Genomic DNA, 12779 nt, shown 5'->3' with positions numbered 1-12779 from the left:
AGTCCATGCATGGAAATTCCATGCATTTGCATTTGCAATCTCATTCCATGGGAGACAGTGAGCACTATTGCATGCATTTTCATGTATGTTGATGTATTTGCAACATCATTCCAGGAATTTTGCAAGGTGGCGACTTGGAAATGCAATGGAATGGAATGGAAGAATTTCTGAAAATTTTCAAATTGTCTCATAATGCTTGAATGAACTGAAGAAAATTTTCAAATTGCATCATCTTTGGAAAATTTCCAGACTTGGAATGAATTTGAAAATTTTGGAAATGGTGAATATCTCTTCAATGCAACATCACACAATTCATGGAAATTTTTTTTTTTTTTTTTTTTTTTTTTTTTTTTTTTTTTTTTTCAAACTTTGCAATATCTAATGCATGGAAAAAAATGCCAACTTTCAGAACATCACATAAAGCATGGGTGGATGTAAGAAAATTTTCAAACCTTGACAACAAACTTGCAAATTCATTCCATTCCAATGCATGGGAAATTTTGAAAGTTTTGTTTTGAAACCTTGCAATTTTTCAACTGTTTAAACATCTCAAATGCATGAAGAATTTTGAGAAAATTTTCAAACTTTTTAGTAAAAATGAGAAAATATGCACATGAATCGCATTTGAAAAATCTAATGAAATTGCTAGAAAGCGATGGAGAATTCCGGGAATGAAAATTAGAGTTGAGAAGGTCTAAGAAAAATCAAATTTTGGGCTTTTCTAAACCGTTTCCCAGAAATTTTTTTTTAAGGCACGAGCAATTTCAAATAGAAGGAAGCTTGGAACATCGAAAGAATTTATTCCCTTGCTTTGCTAAATTTAATGTCGATAGCTAGACCAAGCTAGAGCAGGCACTAATCCTCATAAATTGGATCCGTCAAGGGGACTTCCTCAACTTTTCGGGTTAGAATTGTGCCGTCAATGCAAGGCTTAAGCCTTTGGCCATTTACCTTAAAGAGTGATCCACTTGTAGGATCATGAAGTTCGATTGCTCCATGAGGAAAGACGGTAGTGACAATGTATCATCCCATCTTGACCGGAGTTTACCGGGAAAGAGTTTCAAGCGGGAATTGAAAAGCCAGACCTTTTGTCCCGGGGCAAAAGACTTTTTGACGATGTGTTTGTCATGAAAAGCTTTAGTCTTTGCCTTGTAAATTTTTGCGTTTTCATACGCGTCATTACGCAATTCCTCAAGTTCATTTAATTGCAACGCACGATTAGAGCCGGCTTATTTGAGATCAAAATTGAACCTTTTTATGGCCCAATAAGCACGGTGCTCTAATTCTACCGGGAGATGACATGCTTTGCCAAAGACAAGTCGATATGGTGACATGCCAATGGGTGTCTTATAAGCTGTCCGGTAAGCCCAAAGTGCATCGTTTAGCCTTAATGACCAATCTTTGCGGTCCGGTCTAACCGTTTTTTCTAAAATGTGCTTAATCTCCCGGTTAGAAATCTCTACTTGACCACTCGTTTGAGGGTGGTAAGGTGTAGCAACCTTATGAATGACTGAATACTTAGCAAGGACGGATTTGAGATAACGATTTCGGAAATGAGATCCGCCATCACTAATGATTGCTCGGGGCGTACCAAAACGACTAAAGATGTGAGATTGAATGAAATGGATCACGACTTTATGATCATCGGTTTTGGTAGCCGCGGCTTCAACCCATTTAGACACATAATCCACTGCTACAAGGATGTACTCATAGCCATAGGAAGATGGAAATGGTCCCATGAAGTCAATCCCCCACACATCAAAAATTTCAACAATTAAAATGTTGGTGAGGGGCATCATGTCTCTTCGGGACATGGATCCAAGTTTTTGACATCGTTCACACGATTTGCAAAAATTGTATGCATCCCGGAACAAGGTAGGCCAAAAGAATCCGCTTTGAAGGATTTTGTTAGCGGTCTTTTTGGCACTGAAATGGCCTCCACAAGCAAGAGTATGGCAAAAATTTAAAATGCTTGTGGCCTCGGTTTCAGGAATACATCGCCGGATGATTTGGTCCGGGCAATACTTGAATAGTTCCGGATCTTCCCAAAAGAAATGCTTGACTTGGGAGAAAAACTGGTCCCTCTCTTGTTTGGACCAATGAGCTGGAATTTTGCCAACCGCAAGATAATTTACAATATCCGCAAACCATGGAAGAGTAGAATGTGAAACTTGAAGAAGTTGCTCATCCGGAAAGGAATCATGGATGGCTGCAAATTCTGAAGATTTCTCAGTAAGTAAGTGAGAGAGATGATCGGCGACAACATTGTCGGTCCCTTTTTTGTCCCGGATGTCAATGTCAAACTCTTGAAGTAAGAGGATCCATCGAATTAGGCGGGGTTTTGTCTCTTTTTTCGCTAACAAATGCCTAAGAGCGGCATGATCTGAAAAGACGATGACCTTGGAGCCAAGAAGATAAGAGCGAAATTTATCCAAGGCGTACACCACAGCTAGCAATTCTTTTTCAGTGGTGGTGTAGTTCAATTGGGCATCGCAGAGAGTTTTGCTAGCATAATAAATGACATGCGGAAGTTTATCCAAACGTTGGCCCAAAACCGCCCCTAATGCATAGTCGGATGCATCACACATGATCTTAAAGGGAAGAGACCAATTAGGGGGTTTCATGATCGGGGCAGAGGAGAGGAGAATGCGAAGTTTGATGAAAGCTTCCATGCAAGCGTCATCAAAATTGAACGGAACATCCTTGGCTAAGAGATTACACAAGGGCCGTGAGATTTTGCTAAAATCTTTGATGAAGCGACGATAGAATCCGGCATGCCCAAGAAAAGAACGGATTTGACGGATGGAATTTGGAGGAGGAAGATTAGAGATTAACTCAACTTTTGCCTTGTCTACCTTGATTCCCCGCTTAGAAATGACATGTCCTAAAACAATGCCTTCTTGGACCATAAAGTGGCTTTTCTCCCAACTTAGAATGAGATTCGTCTCTTTGTATCTTTGGAGCACAAGAGATAAATTTTTGAGACACGAGTCAAAGGAGGAGCCAAATACAGAAAAATCATCCATGAAAACTTCCAAGAACCTTTCAACCATATCGGAGAATATGGACATCATGCACCTTTGGAACGTTGCCGGTGCATTGCATAGACCAAAAGGCATGCGTTGATAGGCAAAAGTACCAAAGGGACATGTGAATGTTGTTTTCTCTTGATCTTGGGGGGCGATGGCCACTTGGTTATAGCCGGAATAACCATCAAGAAAACAATAGAAGCTTTGGCCGGCTAACCTTTTTAGGATTTGATCAATAAATGGGAGTGGGAAATGATCCTTCCTAGTTGATGAGTTGAGTTTACGATAGTCAATGCACACACGCCACCCGGTGGTGGTTCGTTGTGGCACGAGCTCGCCCGCTGAATTTTCAACAACGGTGAGCCCGGATTTCTTGGGGACAACTTGTGTGGGGCTCACCCACTTGCTATCAGAGATAGAATAGATGATTCCCGCATCTAACAATTTGATCACCTCTTTCATGACCACTTCCTTCATGTTTGGATTTAACCGGCGCTGGACCTCTCTAGTAGGCTTTGCGTCATCCTCCATATGAATGCGGTGCATACAAATGGAGGGGTCAATTCCTTTCAAATCTGCCACTGTCCAACCAATAGCTTCTTTATGCTCTTGGAGCACCGCTAAAAGGTTGGTCTCTTGGTCTTTTCGAAGGTCCGAGGCAATAATGACTAGAAGGGTTTGCTTTGGACCAAGGAACACATACTTAAGATGGGCCGGGAGCGGCTTAAGCTCAAGTTGTGGCGGAGATAACAATGATGGGACCGGAGGAGTGGTGGAAAGTTGGGGAAGTGGTTCTTTTGGGATTTTCCAAGGAGGTACATCCATGATAGCATTAATATCAAGCAAGGAATTGACTTCTTGAATGGCTTGATCAACATCAAAGTTTGAGAAGTCAAAATGGGACATGCAAGTTTCAAGGGGATCTTTGCTTAGGATGAAGGGGAGAGATTCTTCGACCACTTCATCGATGACATACACAAGAAAAAATCATCCTCATTGGAGGGATGTTGAGTTGCATGAAAGATGTGGAGTTTGACTTGCATGTTTCCAAAAGCAATGTCCATCACCCCGGTTCGGCAATTAATTGATGCATTAGCCGTGGCTAAAAATGGCCTACCAAGGATCACGGGAATGTGCTTTTTTGGGTCATGGACTGGTTCCGTATCAAGAACCACAAAATCTACCGGGAAGTAGAATTTGTCCACTTTGATGATAACGTCCTCGAGAATACCTCGTGGATGCTTGACCGATCTATCGGCAAGTTGCAAAACCACGGAAGTCGGCTTAAGATATCCCAAACCAAGTTGTAGGTAGACCGAGTAGGGAATTAAATTCACACTAGCTCCTAAGTCAAGGAGGGCCCTCTCGATTTTGCTGTCACCAATGACGCACGAGATTGTGGGGGCACCCGGATCCTTATACTTCGGGGGAGTGCTGTGCTGAATTATAGCACTAACATTTTCAGTCAACCTCACTTTTTTTGGCAAAATGATTTCTAGAATTGCGCTTTTGAGTGCACAAATCTTTGAGAAATTTTGCATAGGGAGGGATTTGCTTGATAGCATCCAAGAGGGGCAAGTTAATCTTCACTTGCTTAAAAACTTCCCACATGTCTTGAATTTTACAATTCTTGTTCCCAAAATGTGTCGACTCTTGAAGATGTTGAGGAAAAGGAGCTTTTGGCTCATAAGAAGTTTCCACATTTGGGGAGACATGTGTGGGATTTCCGTGAATGGTATTTGGACAAGAATTTGGATTAGAAGAGCTTGAATTTGGATTTTTCAAAGGAGAAACTTCCTCACTTTTGTCTCCATCGACCTTGTTGTCAACCACTCTACCACTCCAAAGGGTGGTGATAGCTTGAACTTGTTCATGAGTCGACCCACTCGGAGGAGGGGTTTCGTCAATCACATGCATTCCTCTAGGATTTTCAAAAGGTTGAGAGGGAAGCTTGCCCTTGTCCTTTTGAAGCAATTGATTCACCGAGTTAGCTATTTGGCCCACTTGATTTTCGAGATTAGCAATGGATTGAGTATGAGAGTGAACCATTTGGAGAGTAGGCTACAAGGATGTCAAGAGTTGCTTGTTGGCATCCATTATTTGCTTATTTAATGATTCCATCATTTGGTTGTTTGCAGCTACTATCTCGTCAGTTGGACACACAGGAGGTTGATTGGAGACATTTGGATTGTAAGGAGGACGGTAGCTTGAAGAGGCTTGGAAAGGTCTACCTTGATATTGAGAAGAGGGCTGATTTTGCCACCCTTGGTTTTGGAATTGGGAATTCTGTGGGGCTTGTTACCGCCACGAGAAATTCGGATGATCTCGCCAACCCGGATTGTAGGTGTTGGAATATGGATTGTTCCCGGGCCGCGAGAACATGGCATTAGCTTGCTCTTGGTTGGAACTAGGAAATTGCTCCGGTGTGGGGCAATCTTCCGAGAGATGGAATGGGCTAGTATATGAAGCACAAACTGAACTTGCCGAATTTTGAGACAATGAAGGAGGAAGATGTGGTGCCATCAATTGGTAGAATTTATGAGCGATGGCATCCACTTGAGATGATTCCTCCCTTATTGACTTTGGTTGACAAGGGTTGGTGTTGTTTGGAGTGGTTGCGGTCGGAGCCCTACGAGAATTGTGTTGAAGTGAATTTTCACTCAAATTCTCAAGTAAGGTCCAAGCCTCATCCGCATTCTTGGACATGAACATCCCACCACAAGAAGAATCAACTATGAATCTATGGGTTTCGGTCAAGCCAGCATAGAAAGCTTGCACTAATTGCCATTTTGGGATCAAATGATGCGGACACTTCCGAAGAAGATCTTGTAACCTTTCCCAAGTCTCGTGGAGTTGTTCTCCATCAACTTGAGAAAAGCTTAGAATGGAACGCCTCATTTGGTTGGTTTTACTCACCGGATAATACTTCTTAAGAAATTCTTGTTGCAATTGAGCCCAAGAAGTAATAGAGTTGGGAGCGAGGGAGTTCAACCAATATTTTGCCCTATCCTTTAGGGAGGATGGGAAAAGATGGAGATGAAGTGCATTGTCCGGAAAACCTCTCAACCGGATGGTCGAACAGATTTCAAGGAACTCATCAAGATGCTTATATGGATCTTCATTATCAAAGCCATGAAATGATGGAAGCATTTGGATGGTGCTTGATTTGATCTCATATTGAGCTGCATCGATGTTTGGCATCACTATACAAGAAGGAGAAGCATAGGTGGTAGGAATGAAATGATCTCTAAGAGTCATTGGTTCTACATTAGGAATTTCAGCCCTTTCATTCCCCGGATTTCCTACGTTATCCCCCATTATATTGAATTCAGTTTTAAGGTCCCTTGTAAGAGTGGGTTCCCTAAGGTTCCGTCTAAGAGTTCTTTCAAGTGAATTTATATCAATAGGCGAGTCAAGTGTGAGAAGAGAGAGTGACCTACGGCCAAACATCAACAATTCACAACAACATCATCGCAACAAATCTTTATCATCAACTCCACATACGATGTTCCCTTTCTCCTCAATTATCAACAAGATAGGAAATAAATGGCCACGACAAGGACCGATGCTTTGCAATATAGTAAAACAAAAATAGCCTCGACAAGGGCTTCACAAATAAATTAACTACTTCTAAGCTAAACACATGCACAATATCCACAATTCGAAACTAGAAGTCACGAGACTTACCTGGGGTCCTCTAGACTCACAATTTGCTAGCATTCCCACGGCGAGCTTCGAGTCCCTAGGATCTCACTTACAACTTAAAGATGATTAAAACACACAAGGAATATTCGCAAAACACGATATTAACAATCAAACTAAAATTAACCCTAGAACTTTGGTCGCTAAACCGTATGCAAGTCCCCGGCAACGGCGCCAAAAATTGATCGGTTGGTCAATCATACATCAACCTTCGCAATAGCACGAATCATTGTAAAATAGGGCTATTGGTCAGGTAAGTCGAACCACTGGGACTGCGCTAGTCTATGGCAACCTAGGTGTCTAGAATTGTTCTCAGAATGATAATGGGTTTATAGAGGGTTTTGGTTGTTTGTCACTTAAACTTAGAACTTAGAATGCATAAAATAGTAGTGCTAGTAAATGAGAGTTAGAGATAATAAAAGGGGAAACTAGAGAAGTGAATCCACCTACGCCCTAAGTACATGCTAAATCAAGACTAAATTGGGGATAAACACTATATAAGCAATGATCGAGAATTATGTAGCAACACATAGTTGCTTCATAACCAATAAAGAGTTCATGAGATTAAAACAAGAATGGTCTATCAAAAGACAACACATTTGGACTACCTAGACTAGGGTGTAGTATCAAGTACATTAACTTAAGCAAAAGACCATTAAGCATTCAATCAAATGATGAAGCACATGAAAGTAAGAATCAAGCATAGTCCATCAAAGGAGGTACCTAAGCAATGGAATATCAAGTTTCAAAATTAACATGCCTTGAAAACCATTCATAGTTAATATCTTCATTGTCACTATGAAAATAAAAGCAATAAGACTAATGTAAGAATCATCAAGACAAGCTAAATAACTCACATCAATCATTTAAACATGAATGTTCATTACAAGAAGTAATAAGCTCCTAAACTATGAAAAGACCAAAGTTTATACATTATAATCCCCAAAATAGAACCTAATCTAGAACATGAACAAAAGGGGAGGCTTCATCACCTCCCTAGATGAGGTTTAGTTACCCATGAGTGAGCTAGGAGAAGGAAGAAGCTTGCCCTTTTCCTCCATTTTCGAGCTCCCTTCCTTTTGCTCCAAGAACCCTCTTCTTCTTGCTCTCTTCTCTCTCCTCTATCTTCTAAAAATCCAAGCTCCCTAATGTGTGGCCCTTGGGTAGCTTTTTATGCTCCAACAACACCCTCTCTCCTCCAAGGAACACCTCCAACCACTTCATAAAGAAGGAGGATGGCATTGAGGAAACCAATGTGCAAGTGGGCTGAAATGAGCCACTTCCGAAGGGCATTCTACCTGATTTTCGAGCACACGCTTGGTGATCTCGAGCACTCTAACTTAGTGCAATGTGCAACATGCTCCTCTTGCTCAGCGCTGACCTATTTTGGGAAAACTGCTATAACTTTGTGCCCCGAACTCCGAATGATGATCTGTTTGAAGTTCATGTTTTGACGAAGACCCAATTCTCAAGTCTGGGTGGTCGAAAATGGGGAGAAAGGCAGTACATCAGTGCTGCCAGGCAGTTCTGCGTACCTCTATTATGAAGATCATAACTCTCTGCTCCGAACTCCGAATGATGAACCACTTGCAGATTTGGAAAGCTGATTCAGAGATCTAAATCTTTCATGTTATGATGGAAGTCTAGTTCTTGAGTTTACTAGGTCGAAAATGGCGACAAAAGTCAGGATCACTGCTGCCAGAAATTCAGAAATGGCATCCTTTTTGTTCAAAATTCCACAAGGCCTCATTTTTGCTTCCTTTTTGCACTTCAACCTGAAAATGCATAAGAACATGAAAATGGAGTTAATCTACATAAAATAATTAATAACTGGAGTTTGTTAATGTAATTTAGGGCGCTTGAATATACAATATTCGGCGCTTATCATCTTGTAGTTGATATGTTTCAGGGAGAAATGTAGGACTATTGATGAAATGTCTTGTGGTGAGGTTCATTTTGATTTCTGGAGGCTTCGATTTGCTTGTTAGGTTTTGAATTCTCAAATGATATTGTTAATAGGAGAATTTTGAGACGTTAGAGTTATTGATTATTGTATTAAGGATTTGGGGCCTTAAGCATAGCGGTACCTATAGCATTGTTGTCAGAGTTTTGGGATTGGCCAGGATGGTCCGGCCGGACATCTTTACACCATATCTCAACTCTCACAAAATGTTGGTCCCCGTAGTACTTTTGGTAATGATCATTTTTGACATTGATGTGTCATTGGTATCGAGAGGTTTCATGGGTAGATCTAGTGGGGGGCAGGTTATGAACTAGTGCCTTATACTGTTATGTTACCGTACAAGTTGTGTGTTGTGGGCGAGTGCTAGTTGCCGTCAATGCTACCTTACTGATGAGTATGTGTGGGTGAGCACTAGGTACTGTCATTGCTACCACACATTTGAGTACATCGTGGGCGGGTTTTGGTCACTATTCATACTGCCATGTTGTATTTATTCTGTACCCTGATTTGATGCGTGGTTATCTTGGAGATCTTTTGGTGGTCATTTTTGGATCGGTATGATGGTTCATCTGGAGGGATGTTTACGGTTGTTGTCTTCATTCCTTTGTCTCACCTTGGGTTCTGTGTATGAGTTCCGACTTGTTGGGTGGCCATGTAGTCATTTTCCTTTTGAGAGGTTATCCTGTCGTTAGCACGTAGGTGCGAATGACATTGGTCTGTGCGTTGTCTTTCAGTTTTGGAATTGCTTTTGTATCGCTTTGTGTGGGATACTCGGAGGTGTACTCCGTAGTTATCCTGGTTACTCCTTTTTGTTTTGTTGGGGCTAGATTTCGGGGACAAAATCCCTTTAAGGTGGGAAGGTTGTAATGACCCGGATTTTCACGGATAATTTTTTTCCGTTGTCTTTCCTTTTTGAGTTCAATTTCTTATCACTTAGTGTCATCTCGAATGCTCTGGATTGATTTCTGAGACTCTTTTCTTTGGATTGACAACTTCCTTTGAGGATCGAGTCAATTCCGTACTTTTACTTTTTCTCACTATTCGCATTTCATTTTTTTTTTCTTTGTTTTTTTTTCCCCTATTTTGTGTTTTCCCCGTTTGTCACTTTGTTGGCATAACCACACTTCTTGTGTTCAGAGTTGGTTTATGACTTCACGTATCTTCATTCTCAGTGGTTTCCATGAAATACGTATCTTTACTTTTGTAGTAAAGTACTCTGGTTGCTCCCATTGTCCATAGGGGCACGGATGCACAGTTCTTTGAAATCTTTTTCTTTTCTTGGGGTGTTTTTCATAAATATCTTTCAAAGATATTTATTTCAGGGGTTTTAAAGAAAATATCTTTTTGGAAGATATTTTCATTCTAGGGCAGTTTCGCAGTTTTCACTTTTTGGAGGGGCCATTGTGCAATTAATGAAAGTTATTGCTTAATGTCTTGTTTTGAGCCTGGATCCTCATACAGGATTCATTTTCACTTTTCGTCGAGTCGTGTACTCTTGCAATTTCCTTCTGGTTGTTTTCTCCAATTTCAGGGTTTTTGGCCCTAGTTAGTGCCAAACTTGTTTGGGGAATAACTTTCAGCTCGAGACTTGGTTTTTAACGCCGTTTCTTCCGTTGTTCTTATTTTCTCATTTTGAACCTTTTTTGTTCACGGAGTTTTTCCTTTTGAGCGTGTTTGCTTGAAATTTGACGTTTCCTAACCCGAAGGGCCCGTTTGGGGCACTTTTAGGGTTTTTCTATAAATAGGAGCACTTAAGAGAAAATATCAGATTTTTATCTCTCTCTCTCTCCTCTCTCTTGGCCAAATCTCATGGCAGCCATGGCTTCCATGCTTCTCTCTTCTTTTCCAGTCACTTCCCTTGGCTGAAAAAGTGTAGTACCTTTATGTTTATTGTTCCCCCCGACATGCTCTTCAATTCCCTCTTATTAGAATTTAGTTTTGCCCATTTCTTGAGTTTGAGTTTGGATTCAAGTTGTGAATTTGATGGGGCTTCCTTGGGGGTTATGTTCACGGTGTTGTCCCCGACAAAACGTAGAAGTTTCTTTAGATTCAGAGCACATTCATTTTGGTGGGGATTTGAGATTTCATCTCAAATGGAGGTAGGGGATGTTTTAGGATTTTATATATGTTGTATTGTGTGTTTCCCATGATTATACAACCTATATGTATGCCTTGTATCAAATCTAGAGAACTGAAATATTTAATTCTTTGTATAAGATTTAATTTTCATAATGATGTGTAACTTGGATTTGAATTGTGGCATGCCAGAAAATCTTGTTCTAATACGTTGGTTAACATATATTAAATTGGGATTAATTAAATAAGGATTGCACTTTTTAATTAATATTTATCTTTTGTGAAAGATTAAAGTTCATGGCCGTACCTTGCATGAATTCAACTTGTGTTATGCTTTTAAATCATGTTTTAATATGTTATTTAACATACTTTAATTTAAGAACATTTGGTTGAGTATGAAAATCTAGAGGGTTTAATTATTTTTATTTAATTAAACTATATCTTATTGTTCCATGGATTTAATGATGTTTTAGAAGTTGCTTCTATTTTAAGATCATGGATTTAAACTTGTGGTGTATTCACTTGATTATGTTTTAAGCATTGAAAAGTATTGTTGTTAAATTTATATTCACGAGAACATATTTCTAATATGAATATATTGTTGACTTGTAATTTCATAGCATTATGAATATGAAATGCTTATTATGAACTATTAGGAGTTAAATTGCTAACTTGTTACTATGTAGTAGTAATATGTATAAGTTGTGAACTTATTTGGCTTGTTTTGGAATCTTGGGACATTGTTGAGTTGAGATGGATAGGGTTTGGCTCTAGTACGGGGATGTGAGTCCTCTAAGTCATTGAGATAATGCGCACTTAGGGTGGTCTTCCCTACGGATTAGTGCCCGAAAAAACCATTGAGGTCTCGGCAGAATTTCGAGCGTGATGTCCAAGTTTTCCACTATTTGTTTTCGCTTTCAATTCCAAGTTAATAATCATGTTTATATTATGACTTGTGGTTTTGGCTATTGGCGATTTTGATGTTGTTAAGTTCATCTATGTTTATGATTTTAATGAATCATTTTGATGTTGTTAAGTACATCTATGTTTTATGATTTTAGTGAATCATTTTGATGTTGTTAAGTACATCTATGTTTATGATTTTAATGAATCATTTTGATGTTGTTAAGTACATCTATGTTTTATGATTTTAGTGAATCAATGTGAACTTTGATGTTGCTAAGTACATTATGCCTTATATGTTCAAATGTGGTTTAGGAATGATCCTATAGATTCATTTGGAACATAAACGTTAGGTGGCATAACCCACTTTGGTTATTCTAGCATTTTTGATTTCAAGTTGATAACCTTTAGAATTTATATTTTGTTGCTTTGTGTAAGCATGCTCCCATGTTATTGGAATTGCATGAATAATGTGATTTATGCTTGAAATGATTTAAGGTAGCTTAGGATGCTCGCCGAGTCTCATTTTGACATAGACGTTAGGTGGCATGAGCCCTTTAGCATGTTTAACCTTAAGGTAATGAAATTGTAAAACTTTAGGTCGATGTATACTCATTTACTACGAGTAGCTTTATGTTGCTCACACCTACGTTATTGGGGCATATTTTAGGTGCAGGATTCAAGATATGGAGATTGGCATTTATCTTTGACGGTTTGGAGATTTGAAGTTCCTTTAGAAGCATTCTTGTTCACATGCAAGTGTTAGCATGTTTAAGTCTTACTTTTGACATTGTAACACTTAGTTAGGTTCAATATGCTCTTTTTGCCCTTTTATGTGTAAAGTGTACTTAGATACACTAACTAGGATCTCTTTGATATGTACGACATGAGGCCAAGGGCCATAGACTTTAAATTTTAAGTGTATGTACTTAAATTTCAAGTTTTGCCTTTGAGGTGCAGACCTTTCCAACTTTGAGGTTTGGCATGTGAATTTGAGCGAATGACATGTAATGAGGCCACAGGCCATTATAATACATTTCAATATGTAAAGTATACTTGCTAACATGTTTATATAGCTTAAAATCATGTTTTTGGACCATATTCAT

Source organism: Cornus florida, unplaced genomic scaffold (assembly GCF_030987335.1).
Source record: "Cornus florida cultivar Cherokee Brave unplaced genomic scaffold, ASM3098733v1 CherokeeBrave_3.0.0_Hap2_Chr03, whole genome shotgun sequence".
Lineage (NCBI taxonomy): Eukaryota > Viridiplantae > Streptophyta > Magnoliopsida > Cornales > Cornaceae > Cornus > Cornus florida.
This window is presented reverse-complemented; position numbering follows the sequence as displayed.